Here is a 19,867-nt window from a genome sequence, read left to right as displayed (position 1 = left end):
ACTTAACCCCATGGAGCTTGGAAAATTAACTCTTATTTAGTGTTGTCTAAAAAGCAATCCTGAACTTTAGTGTAATGCCTTGGATGTTTCTGGCTAAGTTTCAGTGGCAGGGGGTTGTGGGCAAGCACTGTGAGACAAGGCTGGGGCTGCCCTCAGCCATCTCCAGGAGACACACTGCAGGGCACAGCTAAGCCCCCCCTTAGCCAGGATGGTGGTGCCTCTGGGAAAAAGTGTTTAAGAAAGGGCAAAATACCACATGGCAATGTGAGGAGTGAGGAAAAACAGCGAAAGAAAGAGTCCTGCAGACACTGAGGCCAGTGAAGGAGGAGAGGAGGTTCTCCAGCCAGAGCAGAGGCTCCCCTGAAGTCCTTGGAGGATATCATAGTGGAACTGGTACTTCCCTGCAGCCCACGGTGAGGGTCATGGTAGAACAGATATCCACACTGCTGCCCATGGAGGTAGATATATCCTGAAGGCACAGTAGCTCATGAAGAGTCTACACTGGAGTGGGTTCTGATAGGAACTGTGTCTCGTGGTAGACCTATGCTGGTGCAGGTTTATCCTGAAGGACTGTAGCGCATGGAGAGGACCTGTGCTGGAGCAGGGAAAAGCGCAAAAAGGACAGAGCAGCAGTGAAGAAATGCCCTGGACTGATTGCAAGCCCCATGCCCCATCCTCCTCCGATGCCTGGGGGGAGGAGGGAGAGGAGCTGGAAACAAAGAAGCAAATATGAACCTGAAATATTCACAGGGTGGGAGGAAGATGGTTCCCTTTGTTTCTCACTATCCAACTCTATATTACGTGGTAATAAACTAATTTTCCCCAAGCCCAGTCTGTTTTGCCTGTGATGGCAACTGGTAACTGATGTCCTTGCATTTATCTTGACTACGAGCTTTTTAATCATGTTTTCTCCCCTGTCCTGCTGAGGAGGAGGAATGAGAGAGCGGCTGGTGGGTGTCTATGAGCCAGAGAAGGCCAACCCACCATAGGAGTATGATAGTTTTGGTTACCTTTTATAAGCAACAATATCTGTTTTCTTTTACAATACACTGCCACTTCTTCAGTGTTTTTAGTGCAGCTCAGACAATGTTCTCATTTCACAGTGCAGCAAAATATGGAACTCAAGAACTGCACATATACGGCAGAGAGTGACACGTGCCAGATGCTCACTGTGATTTCTGGCTTATCTTGCCCTTAGTGACATGAATCATTTTTATAGTTACAATGCCTGATACAGTCTCTGGAACCAAAAGACTCCAGAAATTACCTCTCGAATGTCATACATTTGAAATCAAATTATTTAGCTTCAAATAATTAAATACCATAAAAGACAAATAAGACAACTCTTTGAAGGAACCACAAAGCTAAGTTAATATTTTGAAGAGCCAATCATTAATTTAATGTAATTATTTTGAAATGGAAATATTTCTGCGGGGCAATATTTTAATGCACTAAACCATTGAATAAAATGAAGAATTTGCCTAACAGCAAATAAAGAAACCACAACTGATGTGTGCCTAAGTAAAAACTTAGCAGATAAAAAAGATGCATGGTACCCAAGACTGTATTGCCAGAAGACTCTGCAAATACAATTTTTCTGAAGTTACTGGAAGGTTTAAGGTTAGCCCTTATATTACTGGTGGAAAACTTCTGTCAAGGCCAGATCTCATGAGATGTCATGTATCATCTCTAAAGATCATACATGAATCTCAGTGTGCCATGAATCTAAGAGTAATTAGGAATGTAAGGCCAAACACAACTACTGAGAAAAAAACCTAGATTCTACCACTTGAGTACAAATATCCATATTCTTGCTTATCTTTTCATTATCACATTCTTTTATTCCACATTATTCTCACAAAACTGAAGACCACTGTTCTTTTCTATCCATCCTGGTCTGCTCCAAGCAACTATCCTTCCATCAATCTCAGCAAAACTGTATCTCACTGAAGCATGTTCCAGGTGTCAGCTGACATTATGATCTCAGCTGGTCATTAACTTTGTTTAGCAATATTATTTGCAGACATGTAACACAGTCCCATCCCTTTTCTTTATTTTCTTTTGTGGCCACAGCGATGGGCATTTTGCTGACCCAGGAGCCTAGCACAGTCAGCAACCTTTCCAGGCCCATTTCCATTTGAATGGACCTTTCTGAATAAAAAGGACGAAAAAAACCTCCTCTTAAGACCTTAGTGATTCTTTGGCAAACCAAAGAGATTAATACAAAGTGGCATAAAGAAGTCTGTGCTCAACACTTTGCTGGGGGTACGCAGGACCACCACTGGGACTTTCCTGAAAGTCAGAAAAAAGTTCTGTCAGCATTAGTTAGGAGTACTTTGCATCTTGTCAAAAATTAATTTCTGATCAGTACAGTAACCAAAGAATAACTTAGAGGAAATAATTCATCATACAGAAAAAGATCCTAAAGTCATGAGTAAGTTGGTTTTCTGTGGACATCTCATTTATTCATGAAAAACAATCATATAGTTCTTCAGTTTTGCTGCTGTTAAAAGTCAGACTCAGATACCATTGTACATTGAAAGTACCCAAGGCAGTCATCAAATACTATCCTAAGCAATGTGTACCTTCTTTCCAGAGAACAGCAGTAGGTCCAATTCTACATCCAAAATGCAAATACAAAGAATGAATTCCATCTATGTTCAGAAGATTTGCACAAGATCTAGCAATCACTAGAACAATACCTAAGCCCTCAAAACAGACATCTAACTCCACAAACCATTTGTAGAATTTCTCCTGGCCTAATATATGATATATACTTGAAATACATGTGCTGTTATTTGGGACTTGTTTATACAGGACAATCTTGGATTTAATCTTGGAGGTAATATATTTCAGAAAATCATGTGACATCGAAATTTGTGTCAGAGCCAGGCTAAGTTTGAAGATGATAAAATATAAATCACAAAAAAGCCCCAAAACAACAACAACAAAACAATTTCCCCAAAACCATAACAAAGCACACACCTCCCACAAGAAACTCTCAAACAAGTTTACCCTACACAAAGGGTAACTTAGCAAAACAAAATATAAGGAGATAGTTAATATATCATATTGATATATCGGTTATGGTGGTTTCAATTTCACTGTTCTGCACTGCAAGTCCAGTGCCACCACTACGTTTCAGTTGCCTGGTCCCATAGCTTTCAGTCCGAGCAAAGACTTAATACACAGCACAGAAATGTAAGCGGAACTTTGAAACAAAACAAAATTTGAGAGCTTTGGAGCAAAGTTTGCAGTTGCATAAAGTTATGAAAAATTTGACTTTGTTTTTTCTAAATCTGATAACTTTTCATGAAGAGACAATAACAGTTTGTCTATGAGTTTGTTTGCCACTGCAGCAAGGTGGGCTGTAAGACATAAACATTGCTTTGTCCTGAGCATCTTCTTATTTTCTTCACTGATAAAATAAAGCTGACCTAAATTGAAAGCTTAAAGTCACTCTTTAGTATAAAGAAGTATAGCAGTATCATCTTTTTTTGTAATATTAGGTATAGGTTATGACTGCTTGCCTCAGGGAGAATTTTGCTAAAAGTTTAAAGATTCTGTGAAGGACAAGGAAAGCATTCCCCAAGTGTGCAAGATTCACAAGTAAGGATGTGTATGCTCAGTAAAATGCTCATCTGATTTCAGTACGATAATTAGCACACGGATTAAATGCAATATTAAGAGTGAGTTGTATTTATGCAAAGCTGGATTTAGAGGAGCACAATCCTGTGTTTTCCAAGGCTGACCAAATTACTGCATTTATCTGAACACCAAAATCAGGTGGATAGGAAGAGGGAATATAATGATGAACTAGAGATATAAGAAGTGGTTATTAGAGAATACAATATAGTAAGTAATGTAAGCAAGAAATAGGATTAAGTAAGGCTTAAGGAGTAGAAAAACATTTGTAGAAAAGATACAATGGTTTAGAACCAGGTTGACAGTTTTCTGTCAAAGGTTTTACTCTCTTAAGCTCCATGGAGCTTCACCATGCTTATCCCAATGGAGGCTTTCATCTAGATAAATACATACAACATCTGAAAAACAGGGCAAATAGAAAAGAAGCCTGGAAGAAAAGTTAAGCCCAAAAATAATTGTAAAGGCATTCAATACAGAAAAGTTCTACAGCCAAAAAGTTGTATTTCTTTAAATTAAAAAAGGTTGCCCACCCCCCGCCTTGCCATGGCACAAAATCTAACAGCTTCTGTTATAAAAATATATTTTGAGTCATTCCATTGGAAAAACCTTTTTTTTTCTTTATAAAATTAAGTTTTGTGAAAGATCTAGAACTTTTAAGAAGACATTCCAAACTATGTGAGGAGACAGGAACATGAGTGTAAAAGAAAACATTAATTTCCTGGCACTCAATGCTTTATACACTTCTTTTTTTATCTCAATCACCCAGTATCACAGGTTGTTTAATATTTAATACTTCAAATTATTTGACCTAGGTAGAAAAAAGAAGTGTATTTTCTGCACAAAGCATTCAGAATGTCAGTCAGATTACAACTAATGGCAGTGCTGAGGTTTATTAAAACTCCTGTGGTTCATTTAGCCAAAGAGCTTTCTGGCATCACTGAGAATGACATATTATAATCGCTGTTAACATTTTAAATGATTAAATAAAAAGATACTTAGTGTAAAACAACCGATGTGTACAGAGAAAGGTTGAAATATTATCTCTGGTCTACAGATAAACAACCAAATTGCTGTCTACCATTTTACTGTCCTTTTCCACAGACATCAGACATGCCACTACTGATTTCAATGCATTCCAAATGAAGATAACAAGCCATATCTTATGTGATGACTCTTACCATGCATAGTATCTGCTTCCAACCAGGTGTAAGAATTGTTGAAACGTAGTTGACCTGCTGCCTAGCTGCACATAGCTTGTTCCAGAAGCTGCCACTTGAATAGCACTTGAAATTCCAGTCTTTGCCTCAGAAATTGTTTATTGTAAAGTCTACATACACTGAAGACTCTGGAAAGCTAGATATCTCTCTTGCCTTAATCCTCCTACAAAGTAGCAGCATTAAGTCAGTTTTATGACTTCTGTATGTATATAAACCTGCACTCCAGGCAGAGCTGTGGAGGAAGGGTTCTTCTGAGCTGAAAAATTTTCAGACTCCGGTTTTCCTCCCAGATTCTAGTGTGATTAAAAAAGAAACTTTGTGAAACAGATTTATGCTGGTGTAAAATCAAAGGCAGCATGGATTAGCTGACCTTTTAGGAACTGTGTTCCTCACTTCCAAACCAGTAAAATATTGAAAAATGGATGAGCTTGAATGATGAGTGGCATTAAAATAGAAGGAATTGAAACTTCAGAAGAAAGGTCTTCCAGATGTACTGCAACCATTTACCAAGGTCTCCCCCCACTCCCTGATTCGATCATTTGCTATAAAGTGGGCAGAGTTCAACACTGCAAAACAGGAATAAATTACGGAGTTAAACTGGGGGAAGGCAGCTTCCTCTCCTTTCATACATCAAAAGCAGGTTTTCTTCCTTGGTAATCCTCAAACCACGATGGCCTCTTACATTTTACTCTGCCTGCCCCACCATCTACCTCATATTTTACAGCTGAAATGCACATACTTTTTTTAAAAGATACAGCAAAGCCAAGAACAGAGTTTAGACAGGACAACTATGAACGCAAGTTTTCCTCTCAGGAAAAGAAGAAAAAAGTGCTGTCAGAGAGGAAATGACTTGGCATGAAAGCTAAAATCCTTTCCCTAGTATGTGAAAGATACACACTGCAGACCATACATTGAAAAAGTGTTCCCTGATTAAACAAAGTTAAAAAAAAAGAAAAGATCCTTCTCTTGCTTTACAAGTTACAAAGGCCTGGGAATCAACAGGGGTACAGTAACCTCCTTGCCTTTATTTTAGCAGTCCATCTTATGATCAAGGTCTTACTACACAAAAACATTTAATGTGGAGTCACTAGAGTCAGTGTAAACTTTCTGAGGTTAACACAGCTTTTTTGTAAATTAACTTTTTAAAAAAAAAAATACAAAAATGTGAAATGTTCCCAGAATGAGAATTTGCCTGCCAAGATCCACAAAGACCCATTTTTTTAATGGCCAAGTTACAACTCTTTTAAAATGCTTTTTTTTTCATGGAAATACAAATGTTGGTACAATTTAAAATGAATCAGTGCCATAAATAGAGAATTGAAAGTTTTTATAGTCTTTTCCAGGTGTTCTCTTCAGAATTGCTTTCCTTGGCAACTCTTCCCTGTAGTTTCCCATAATGTTAATTAGCACCTTGGGCTGGGCTTTTGGGTATGTGAGCCTTTCGTCACCTTCAAGTGTTTTACAGTTCAAGGACCATTGTGCTTTGCTTGGCCAAAAGTGTATTTTTATGCTGAAGGAAAACAGAGGGTTAGCAGTAGCTCTCACAGCAGCATAGACCAGCTGAGGCGGGAGGGCACCACTGGAGATCCTCCAGTCCAGCCTCCTGCTCAGAGCAGGGACTGTTGTAGCAGGTTGCCCAGGACCAGAGGCCTTTGAATCTCTCCAAGCGTGGAGTCTCCAAAACCTCTCTGGGCAACCTGCTCCAGTGATTGATCACCCTCATCATAAAGAAGTTTTTTTTATGCTTAAATGAAACTTCTTGCATTTCAGTTTGTGTTCCATTCATTTTTAACTCCAACAGGTAAAAATGAAGGCTCTCAACTCCAGAGAATGGAGTATGGCATAAAAACATATGCAGAGGATGAAGTATTGAAGGGCTGATCACCCAAGAGAGCAGGATGCTTGTCCTGCTGCTACATATAACCCTTCACTCTTCCTCTTAGTAGCATGAATTTTTGCTAAACAAAACAACATCAGAGATTTCTCTCTTCTTGTGGCCTGGGTACTGGTCAAACTACCTCCCACCTTTATCCCATTTTGGAATGTAAACGCAATAGAGACACTGACTGGAATACATTCTGCTATGACATGGCTGTATCTGTAAGCAGGAGGACCTGCAACATGGAATTCAGTGAGACCAATAACAGGGTGAACATAAATATCACTTGTCAGCCAGTAATGACACAAGCCACGACTCTGTAAACGTGTCTTCTTTTAAAAACTAGTGAAATGCATATTTTGTTGGTGAGTAGAGGCTTAGAAGTTAACCACAGAGATACAGTTGTTGTTGTTGTTGTTGTTATTGTTATGGTTGTCATATATTATTATTATATCATTCCTGACCCTTCAGTTAGAGAAGATACTACATATTTCTCTTTTTATGAAGAAACAGCAACAGTCAAAAGAAAACCTTGCACTGGGTGTTGTACTTAGTATTTGACAATGTGTAAAATCACAGCTGGATAGACTAAACCTTCTTATTTAATGATTACCTATCTAACAGATTTCTTCTACACATTGGTTCAGTTAACATTCAGCAAACACTCTGCTCATGGTATCCATGCCTATATGCTGCTGACAAAAGAATATTCATAAGTAAGTAGTTATTCTATTAGAGTGTTAGATAGGTATATCTACTGCAAGGACTCTTTTGTAAGAGATGGATTCATTGGTCAAGCACAAATTTGGAACAGACGCAGCCTCTTTTTCACACACTGAGCTCTCAACTTTGTGCTAAATATGTGCAGTTTTAAGATTAGATTTAAGATCCTCCTCCCTTGATATGTTTAACTCCTTTCAGCATCATAGCTAGTCTGTATCACTTCCTTATCCTAAAGTTGCTCACTTGCTGTTTACATCTTTGCAATGTTGAAAGCAGAAAATAGACTGAAAGTCACAAATGATTTTACTTAATCTGCAGTGTTAACAAGAGTTTTAAAAAACACCTAGCCTATTTTTTTTTACCTAATAATCTGTAATTTACATGACTCAGAACTAGTATATGAGGTTACAGAACAGAACATGAGCGACTGGGGGGTGGGGGTTGTATTTATGTATTAAACAGAGAAGTGTAACCATTTTAACTGCTTCACTGTACCCTCCCTGGAATTGACCATATACACAACACAGGACAAAGAAACCTTCAGTCCTGCACACTAGGAATAGGGAAGGAGCAGGGAGAAGCAAATACAGGGCAAAACTGTCCTGTCAAGCACCTTTCATAGAATCGTAGAATAGTTAGGGTTGGAAAGGACCTTAAGATCATCTAGTTCCAACCCCCCTGCCACGGCCAGGGACACCTTACACTAAATCATATCACCCAAGGCCTCGTCCAACCTGGCCTTGAACACCGCCAGGGATGGAGCATTCACAACCTCCCTGGGCAACCTATTCCAGTGCCTCATCACCCTAATAGGAAAGAATTTCCTTCTTATATCCAACCTAAACTTCCCCTATTTAAGTTTTAATCCGTTACCCCTTGTCCTGTCACTACAGTCCCTAATGAAGAGTCCCTCTCCAGCATCCCTATAGGCCCCCTTCAGATACTGGAAGGCTGCTACGAGGTCTCCATGCAGCCTTCTCTTCTCCAGGCTGAACAGCCCCAACTTTCTCAGCCTGTCTTCATACGGGAGGTGCTCCAGTCCCCTGATCATCCTCGTGGCCCTTCTCTGGACTTGTTCCAACAGTTCCATGTCCTTTTTATGCTGAGGACACCAGACCTGCACACAATACTCCAGGTGAGGTCTCACAAGAGCAGAGTAGAGGGGCAGGATCACCTCCTTTGACCTGCTGGTCATGCTCCTTTTGATGCAGCCCAGGATACAGTTGGCTTTCTGGGCTGCAAGTGCACACTGCCGGCCCATGTTAATTTTCTCATCAACCAACACCCCCAAGTCCTTCTCCGCAGGGCTGCTCTGAATCTCTTCTCTGCCCAACCTGTAGCTGTGCCTGGGATTGCTCCGACCCAGGTGTAGGACCTTGCACTTGGCATGGTTAAACTTCATGAGGTTGGCATCAGCCCACCTCACAAGAGTGTCGAAGTCCCTCTGGATGGCATTCCTTCCCTCCAGGGTATCAACCGAACCACACAGCTTGGTGTCATCAGCAAACTTGCTGAGGGTGCACTCAATCCCACTGTCCATGTCAGCGATGAAGATGTTAAGACCTTTGAGAAACATCAGCATTGTACTGTAGAGTGAAAAGGCAAACAGACCTCACCTCTCCCACCACCTCTCCTCTCCCCTTTCTCTTGTCAATTACTTTTTTTTTTTTCCCTACTGAGATATGAATTACATCATTAGAACATGTCCTATTTGGATACGTAATTTATAAACACAAAATGAATACTGGAGTATGTCACAGTATTGGCTTACCTCCCTAGGAAACACGTATACACACACATATAAATAAAGAATGAAAGAGTTTAAAGAAAAAATAATAAATCCCAAACCAATTGAAAGCATAATATGAAACTTTGGTTAAGGTGAAGTTAATGGGAATTTAGGCATTTGCTTTGTTGGAGTCATTGTTGGGGTTCTTACATTCAATCTTGTTGAACACAAGTGAAGGTAAAATTCTTGAATTGTCAAACCTTTTAAATCCAGTATTTCTCTGCTAGGAGGATACATAGCCAAATACATTAATGCCAGTTTATTGTATCTGTGCTCTCATTTTCAAGTTAGTCACCTTTTGATCAGTGAGTTTCTGAAACTATAGCTTTATTCAAGGTATTATTAACATGATCACTTTGCCTGGGGAGGAAAGATCTGCCTCCTTTGCTCTAAGGGAGCATTATTCACTTAAACCTGCGTATGCCACCTGCTTTTCCTACTAAACTAGTGTTCAGTATTGCACAAGCATAAAATAAAGGAGGCATTGAGCAATCTGAATTAAGACAACCCTTTTTTTTTGGCATTTTCTCAAAAACATGACAAAACCACTGGGACTGAAAAGTTCTTTATCATTCAGTTATCCATGGTTGTTTCTCAGACCTGCTACAGTCTGTTTTCTTGGTGAGTACATGGGAGTTCACCTTCCATGTGACACTGGCCAGATCCAGTGTAGTCCTAGATATGTACTGGTATCTGAGTGAATGTACATAAATTTCAGAGACTTTTCTATCTAAGCACAGCTGTAAAGATGTACTTTGGGAATGAAGTTTTTTTACTTAGTCTGGTTTTTACATCATTACCAGTGAATCTGTTTAGTTTCTCTGTATGTTACTGGACGCTACTCAGCTGTATGTAATACACAGTTTAAATAAACAGTTACAGATATAAATTAAGTAGTATTTTCCTTTTATAAATTACACAGTATTTTCTCCTGGTAAATAAGCTTGGTCTGACTGAAAAGGGACTAGGTATTTTGAGGTAATTCCCTTGCCTGCAGTTACATTTCAGCGCTTGAAAGTTCAGCAACTGGCTGATTTTAATCCAAAAGAAAATATCATATGTCAGAAGTATCAGGTGGACAAAGGCAGACTTCCATTTAGCTGTACACTGGTATCTATTCACAGAGCAAGCAACACAGTGAGCTTACTAACCCTACACTGCCAACATGTAACATGCCTAGGGGGAACCTTGGCTTTAGTTTCCAGCCTCATTCAACCTTTCAGCCTTTCTATTGAGACATTGCTAAGCCACATTTGTAAAGCACACTGTTTGTGGATGTGTCACAACAACACTGATGTAGAACCACTAGGTGTGTCTGTTCATAGGCAAACAATATTCTCATATATCACACCCCTAGCATTCAGGACAGTTTTTCTCTTCTGTATTGACCTCAGACATCCAGATCAGAAGTGAAGGAGACATGATACTCACAGGCATTATAAGATAGGAAGAGAACACCATTTGTGGTACTTAAGCATTTGATGAAGTTAAAAAATTAAGATATCCCACTAAGCAAGGAAGAGAAATGCCTCCTGTTTTTTCCTGTATAAGGAACTGCAAAAGCACTGGCCTTGTGTTCCATTCACTAGATGCCAGGTCCAAAGCATCCAAAGCCACCACTGACTGGGGCAATCCCAAGCACAAATACAGGCTAGGCAGTGAATGGATTGAGAGCAAACCTGAGGAGAAGGGCCTGGGGGGCACTGGTTGATGAAAAAGCTCAACATGACCCAGCAGTGTGAGCTTGTGGCCCAGAAAGCTAACTGTGTATTGGGCTGCACCAAAAGAAGCATGGCTAGCATGTTGAAGGACATGATTCTCCCCCTCTACTCCACTCTCATGAGACCCCCCTGGAATACTGTGCTCAGCTCTGAGGCCCCCAACAGAAGAGTGACGTGGACCTTCTTGAGTGAGTCCAGAGGAGGGCCATGAAGATGATCATGGAATTGCAGCATCTCTCTTACAAAGACAGGCTGAGAGAATTGGGCTTGTTCAGCCTGGAGAAGAGAAGGCTCAGGGGAGACCTTAGGGCAGCCTTCCGGTACGTAAAGGGGGCCTACAAGAAATCTGGAGAGGGACTTTTCACAAGGGCATGCAGTGACAGGACAAGGAGTAATGGCTTTAAACTGAAAGAGGGGAGATTTAAATTAGACCATAGGAAAAAGTTCTTCCCAGTGAGGGTGGCGAGGCACTGCCCAGCCACGGACAGGTGGGAGGCTGCCCAGAGAAGCTGTGGCTTCCCCATCCCTGGCAGTGTTCCAGGCCACGTTGGACAGGGCTTTGAGCAACCTGGTCTAGTGGAAGGTGCCCCTGCCCATGGCAGGGGGGGGTTGGAACTGGATGAGCTTTAAGGCCCCTTCTAACTCAAACCATTCTATGATACTACAAGCAAACCAAAATAAGCCTCTTCAAGTAACCCCAGCTCTTCTTCATTGGTATTTGTCCATGAAATCCTGCTCATCACATGGACTTATCCCACCCTGCAGCCTCAGGAAGAGCTGCTGCCTGCAGTTCACAGAATCTATCTCTGTCTTATCTTCAGTTACACTGAGGAGAGTCATTGCCTCAAGTTCCAGCCTTTCCCTCAGGATGTGCAGGCTGAACTGCTTTCCCCAGCTGTGCCCAGGTGCTAGGCTCTTCTCAGCAGTGCCTGCTGACAAAAGCTCCAGCTTGCAGAGAGCAGCTCCTAAACATTTTGGTGTATCAAGCAATTAAAAAAATAAGTAATTGAAAATGCTGCATTTTCAGAATATGATTCATTACAAGCAATTAAAAAGTGGGAAGAGGGCCACAGTTTACTGCCATCCCGATGGCTAAGTGAAGCTCATTTGTACGGCAAGTAACCTGAACCAACTCTTGGTATGAATCTCAAACGAAATCGAATGAAAGCTGTTAATTCTGAAAAACAAACCAAAAAAAATACATTAGGGCTTATTTAGTTAGGTCTGGTTTAAGGGCGAAGTAAGCTATGAAGAAAAAAGGCCGTTTTAACACTGAACACATTGTTCACCAAGGAGTTTAAAACAGTTTAACCCGAGTGGTAATTCCTTCCTCCAACGCCGAGTGCTGTATACGGCTGCAAACCGTCCCCACGTTCTCCCTCAATCCAGCTGACACCGCTCGCTGCCTTCAAGCTTTCCCCGGCCGGCTGCACGCCTCAGGGCTAGTCCCGCCAGGACCAGACTCCCTTCAGCGGCCCGGGACGACGCCCGCACCCGCGGGGCCGCCGGGCGGGAGGCGGCCGCAGCCGTAGCTGCCGTCGGGCCCGCCTTGCCGAGGGGGTGCGAGAGCCGCTCCCAAGGCGACCAAGCCGACCGCGCCGACAGCCGCCGCGCCGGGTTTCTTCTCGGCTTCTCGCAGCACCTCCCTCGCCTGCCTCCGCCCCCCAGAGCCGAGGCCGGCCGCCGCCTTTCGTGAGCCCAGTGCCGAGCGGCCAGGGCGCTGAGGAGGGCGGCGCGGGACGGTCCCCCGGGGCCAGGTGAGCGGCTGCTCGGCTCGCGGGGGGCAGAGGCGGCCAGAGACGGCGCGTCTGGAAGGCGTGGAGGGAGCGGTAAACGCTCGGGCTCCGAAGGTGGGAGTCCGCCCTGCACTGCCGGGCTGAGGTGAGTGACTCTCCGGGCTGCGCGGCGGAGGTGCCTTGCTCCCCGGCGTGAGGACAGGGAGGTCCGGAGGGCAGCTACCTGCGAAGCTGGCGGTGGCGGGCGGAGGAGGGCACATATCGGAGCTTTGACCTCTGCAGCCAAGCCCCGCTGCTCCCGCTTAGTCACGTCCCCCTCACGGGTCATCCTTCAATGGCGCTTTTGGGTTTCGTCTGGCCGCGGTAATCCCTGCCCGGAAGGGTTAAGGGAAAATCCCCCTTGCGAACTCTAGCCCTGCCGCTCGCTGCCGGAGCAGTTGTGGGTGGTAGTTGGGACCCGCCGCCTGCCCGGTGCGGGGTGTGAGGCCACGGTGAGGGGCTGCGGGAACACGTGTCTGAGTTCGTCTTGAAGGGAGACTGCGCATTTGACCAGGTACATTCCTCGGTGCTGCTGGTGGAAAGATTTCAGCCTTATTTTAAGCGCTTGATTAAGGCTTGATTGAGGCGGTAAGAATAAAAAAAATCAGTAATGCATTTAAACCAGCTTAAAAAGTGAACTGTTTTGTCTAATGCGGCTTAAGATGAAGGGCTAGGACAGCGTCCCGTTGGGATATTGCCTTGCTAGGTTGGGCCAGGGTTTGCTTTCACATACGTTTTCTGCCGGAATGAGTACTGAGAAAGTATTCAGCTTGAAAGTTTTTGCTGCTTTTCTTGTACCTTCTGCAAGTTAATGTGTCATTGAAAGTAAAATGTCTTCGGAGTCACCTGTCATGCACAAAAATTGGTTTAGGAGGTTTTCTGTCTTTTTGTCTTGTCCTTTTACACTAAGTATACTGGAAGCATCCTTGCCTAGATGCATTCAGTTTTGCTTTGCAAATATATAGGTTTTGTTATTCATGAGTATTATTTATAACTACTTAACTCTGTTGCTTTTACTGTGGGACTGTCTCGTATTGATTTATGCAGAAATGTTGAAGAAATATTTGTAAACTAACTCATTAGCCTTCTAAAGGCATGCCTATCTAGCCAATTAAACATGCAGTTGTACAAGCCTGGGCTAGTTTTGGCTTACATGAAATCGGTTATAGTAATGCTGAAGACATGGTAGAATGAGCTTCAACATGAGCCAAAATAGAGTTTATGATCTTAGGCATGCAGGTCTAAGTGTTACTAAAGCAAATTAATCTCTGTCACTTGTGCTGGAAAGGTAAAGTTGGCATTATGTGTCTCAAAACACATTTCTCCCTTTTGCTTACATAGGCTTAACAGCATACATCGTCTTTAGAAGAGAGCTGCTCAAGTTGGTGTTTATGTTCTCTAGCTTTAAGCTTGTGACTTTAGCCCTTCCTTCCTAAGCTGTAATGTATAATTCTGCAACTGTTCACATGGGGCAAACAAGCAGGATTTTGTCCTCTGTTGGGTGACCAGAAATGTGTTTGGTAAATTGAACTAATGAACAGAAAACGTTCTTGCTTTGGAGGGTCTCCAAGTGCTTGTCTTCACTGAGGAAGCACACTTAGGACTTACTGATAAAGACAATCTATAAAAAATGCTTTGAATGAAGATGCAGGGAAGAAATTACATGCAAACAAAGTTTGCTCAGATACAAGTTTGGGCCACAAAATTTTCTGCTTGCATTGCAAACTAGCATGACGTTATTGCTGCAGTGGCAGTCAGACACCAAGTCTATTATTGTATTAAGAATCCTTATTAATGCTAATCTAGTATCTTAAGGTAATCCTATAGATCAGATGGAGTTTGTGAGCAAGTTTTTTTCCTTAAAATGCCTTCCAAATTTAATGTTAAAAGCTTCTAATACATCAACAGAAATTGGTTCAGTTTACAGTCAGATGGAGAGAGATAAAGGACTAAATTCCCATTCTTAAGTTAATTGCTCAATTTATACAGGTTTTTTTTTGTGCTGTGAATCCTTTCAGTCAGGTCTTCCACTAATAACTGTAGAATGTTGGCACATAGAGAAAGTTTTGGACTTCATGAGAGAGTAAATGTTGTTAAATTTGGACAATTTTTAGTTCTTAATATGTAATATGATCAGTGGCCTTGGCAAACCCAGTAGAGCTTTAAAACCAATCACTACACTTGAGTTTGAAATTTTGTGTTTTCAGTCAAATAGTAGACTAGATTGTTCAAAAGCCAAAATCAGGGTACCATTAGTCTCATTGACTTCGATGGAAGAATTGACATGAAAAAGGCATGCTATTTGGCCTGAATTGTTAGCTTGCTGATAAATGGTAAGTGCAGTAGGTAAGTACTAAGATAAATGGTAAGTACTCTATCTAGGTTCAAGCAAAAGCTTTGCTCATTTTTTCAGATGCATGGATTTAGAGGATATTAGTTTGTTGCAGCACATTGGTAGGTGCTGCTCAGCTTGTGAACAAGAAAGGAGCAGAGTGAATAATTTGATGCTTTTTAGATAGGTGCTCATTATTATGAGGGTCTTATTCTTTGCAGTTGTAAATTCCTGATAGAGTTACAATTTGGAAAAGATCTATACTTGCTCTCTGAGCAGATAAGCTTGTGTAACTATATAGTAATTAATAAGGACTCAATTATTTGGGAGTCTTGCATTCCTTTTGTGCCAGAATATCTTTGAAATTTATTGTTGTTTAGGGTGGACAAAGGATCTTTTGTAGCAGACATTAAATCAAAGACCAAAAAAGGGATCTCAGACTCCTTCCTGCATGAGTCACATGGATTTGTCTCCAGCTTGTATGCCACAGGTGCTCAATTTGTGAGTGTTTCTTACATCAGCTTCAGGACAGTTTTACTCCAGGTAATATGTAGTGGAACTGATACAAGATTTTGGCAGTATAATTGCCACCTAAAGTCCCAGCCCAGCATTTTCTGTTTTTCTTTTATTGAAGAGTGCTGTAGCTCAGAAATCTGTTTATTGTTGGATGCAACAGCTGCTTTTCAGCTTAGTGCCTTAGTAAAACAGTGATTTAGTTCTTCTGTTCTAGGTCCTCTTCTGCTGAAATACAGTGTTCTTAATATCTCAAGAGAAAAAGCTATAGTTTACAACATGATTTGCTTATTTATGTTAGCTTTGAAAGAAAACTAGAATGTCAGTTATACTAAATAAGACAGTGTACAGAAAATTAATAGTTGCCCAGACTACTTAAAATACTTTTTAAGTCCACAGAATTTAGGGGAAGTTACTAGAACGTATCACATTATTTCTGTTTTCTGAAATTCGCATTCAATTATTACTTCAGGTGATGCCTTATTTGCGAAAAAAGAACCACCACTCAGAAATTGAGCACTGTATCTGTTGTCATTTATGGTGTTCTTTAAAGGAGTCACTGAAGAGTTAAGGCCTAAGATCCATCCGTAGGTTTTCCAGAAGTTGTCATGTTTTACAAGATGTGACACATACAGAAATGCTAGAACTAGCAACAAAATGAGTGACGTGAGAATCCTGATTATAGAAACATTAATATGCACATGTAACAAACCTCAACATCTTCTTGCTGAGGTTTTTAGTGGTTTAAATATTCTCTTTAAAATCCCTTTCATATTCTTTAGAAAAAAAGTTACTATGGCTCTCTGCCTGGATTTATTAGACATCTGGGTATGCCCAGTTGTGAATGTTGCCAAATTCCTGATTTCTGAGTTCCCAGCAAGACTTTGAATATCTTTGTTTCTTTTGCACCAAATTAATTATGGCCATAAACTGACTGAATAGGTTTCTGATAATACTAGTCACTTCCTGTTTTGAAGTCTGTGGGACTTAGTTCCATCATTACTTATTCATAGCATAGTCCAAGTAGTCATACAACTTGAATACTTGAATTAAAAAAAGCTTTCTTTTTTTTTTTTTTCCACGCTTATCTGTGTTTCAGCAAGTCAGCATTGTGGTTAGCATGGCTTATTTGTAAGAAGGCTAATCACTTTTTCTATAGACGTGGTGGTGGTGAAAAAAGCCATGTGGAGCATGCTTGGAAAAAGTAAGTTTTCTGAGCTGATACATTCATGGGGACTATACACAGAAATGGTCCTGGTTTAAATAAATTATTAAGTTGCTTTGAAATCATCGACTCTGTTGTGTGATGACTTTCAAGAATTTAAGAATGATTGCTGTTGACTAACTTGTTCCAGTTATATTGGTCTAACATGGGCTGTAGTCAGAACTTAGCTGCCTCATTTTCCCTGACAACTGATTATGGGGTTTGTCCTTTCCCTGGTGCTCCATAGACTTACATTGTACTGTAAGGAAGAGCAGTGTTAAAAGAGGCCCAAAATACTGTTCTGCCATAACCCTGTTTCCTCAGATGTCTTAATAGAGGACCCCTAAATATTTGCCAACGGACTGAGGTGCAAAAGTGACTGTATTTTCTTAGGGTAGTGATGCCGTATTCCTAATCATCCTGGAAGATGCTTGCTTCAGCTCTTCTATCTTTCAAAACAGATGAGCTTTATTTCTTTGGTACAAAGGAAGTATCAATTTTGGTCGTTGGGCTGTTGACTACAACAGTCTGACAGATTGTTTAGAAAAAAAACCCAACCAAACAAGAAACCTTCCAGAGAAATTTTAACAGCTGCAAATGCAAGATCCAAGAGACCTGCTAAGTCCATAAAGTGAAGCTTTGGATGAAACCATAATATAATTTCTATTTTAGGGTGCTGCCAAGACAGTATGGAAAGGGGAGTAGGGAAGGAAAGGCAGAAACAGCTCCTACCTCCCCTTCTGTTACACTAAGATGAAATAAACTTTCAGGTCTCATTTTGGAAAAGTAGGAAAATTAAAAGCATAAGCCAAACAGTCTTCCTTCTGGCATGTTTGACCCTCACTTGATTCCTTACAGCCTGCTTATATTGGTCACTGATTTCAATATTCCATCTTTAGAAGTCTTTGTCCTCCCTATTTCTCCGTCAAATTCAAGTCCTGTTACCAAACGTGAAGGTTTTGCAAAACTTTGTCTACTTTTCTATGCTTATTTTATTGTACACCCTTCCACATGCCTTTTACGTGGCTTAAGGTGCATGCTTAGCATTCGTTTATTTTCTTTCTTTCTTTCTTACTTAAGTGTAGTCTTTATTGTACTTCCAGTCTTCTACTCTGCAGAGCACTCATTTTCTTACTTCCTCTCCGTGAAGTCTATATACCTCAAAATCACAAAGTACTATTGATTAAAATATAAACAACATGCCTGTAGCTGAAGTAAACACACTTGTGACAGATGTAACTACTTTATTACATCGCTGCTTCTTATACTCCATAAGTATTTCGTGAAGTCTTTGAAGTGTAAACTTGCTCATGTATTGTCACTGAAGGACTTTATAGTTTGCTCTAGATAATTTAATAGAGTGTGTGGATAATACTGTTCTTTTGAGGGCATATACAATGCAGAAGAGGGTTTCCTTGATGTAGAACTTTTATAAGAGCAAGAAAGAGGCCTCTTGCTCATCTCCCAGATGGCTGCTAGATATGAGGAGGTAAATCATTGCCAAACTGAGAAGAGGGAACAAAAAATTGCTTGAAATTGTCCTCTGTTCCATTTTTGCACTATATACAATGACACAAGTTATTGTAAGAGGGAATTAAGTACCAAAAGTGCTTTTTTGGCATTGAAGTATCTAATCAGGAGCCATCCAATAGAATATTACAATCATGAATTCGCTTATACAAACCTTAATTATTAAGCTTACACTTTTATGTGAATTTAAGGGGAGATCTGTAAGTTGAACTGAGGGAGGACCCTGGCTTGCACAGCTTAGTATTTACAAAATAAAATAAAATTGAGTCTTTCTAATAACCAGCATCCTGAAGCAGTTGAAATACTGTTGAAAGTTGAAATGGATTCTGGGAGAGTTTTTCCTCCTGTTTATTCCTGTTAAAAACTGAACCAGTGAGCTGTGAGTTTCACAGAAGGCTGATGCCTGTAACTAAATGTCTTGTTGCTCTCTGTAAGCTGATTTATTAAAAGCTGAAATGTTTTATATCTTTCAAAACAGTAAAGATTTGTCAGGAGGACGTGTTTGTAAGTTCCTTGAACTGGCTTCATACACTGTCATTGCAGTCTTAGAAAAAGCTGGTATTCTGCATAAAGTGACTGTATAGGACACAGTATGCTTGTTTTTACAGCCTTTGATAAACACTGGATAAAATTAATGAAAACCAAGCTATTAATCAGACTGTAATAATCCTATTACTGTCTTCTGGAAAAACGCATTAAAAAAAAACCCCTGTGGAACAACATTCTTAAATCAACGGTGCTACTTCTGCTGTTAAGTCAGTGAACACAGTATGTGCCAGAATTCACAGTGACGTAAGACTTTCCAACATAAGTGTCCTCCCTATTACATCTGACTTGCTTCAGCCAAAATTTAAAAATAAAATAAAAACTTTACTAGGTTTTGGTTCCAGTCTGGAAAATACAAGGGGTTGATGGAAGAAGTCTGCAGTCTTGCATTTCTGAAAGTAATTAAAGGCATCAAGAAGTTTTCATACCTGGGCAATACAGTGTTTCTCTTGCTCTTTTCTGCCTTTAATCACCTGGTATAGATTTGAATAGTGCAGACTGTCACAGAACAACAGCCATAGGCTTACCATTCACTATTACCCTCCTCCTCAGAAGGAAATTCAATAAATTTATTGGGCACAAGTACTAAAGTAGACAGAATGAGCCCCAGACTATGGATGAAGTAGGTGTGACTTGAAAAAAGCTTACTACTCGGTTAGCTGACTAAACACCCTTATCAAAACATGATTTTTAAGGCATTCAGGAGAAGCAAGCTGAAGACAAATTTGGATGTGTTTCATGTGAATCTTTAGAAAGCTAGCCTGCCTTTGAAATTTCTTGCTTTTTTAACATTTTTTGTTTGGTTGGTTAGTTGATTTTGGTCTGTTCCTGCATAAGTTTGTGTGTATTAGCTGTGTCCATTGTTTTATTTTTTGTCAGCTTTAAAAAAGAAGTGTACAATTTCATAGAAATTCATCTCTTATAGTAGAAGGTATGTTCTTTTTCCACCACCATGTCCTATTACTCCCATTCAGTACCCATCACTAGGAAGAA

Source organism: Pezoporus flaviventris, unplaced genomic scaffold, assembly GCF_033815535.1.
Source record: "Pezoporus flaviventris isolate CSIRO_AGI_PZ_B2104156 unplaced genomic scaffold, CSIRO_AGI_Pfla_v1 ptg000015l, whole genome shotgun sequence".
NCBI lineage: Eukaryota > Metazoa > Chordata > Aves > Psittaciformes > Psittacidae > Pezoporus > Pezoporus flaviventris.
The sequence above is the reverse complement of the archived record's forward strand: the minus strand, read 5'-3'. Positions refer to the sequence as shown.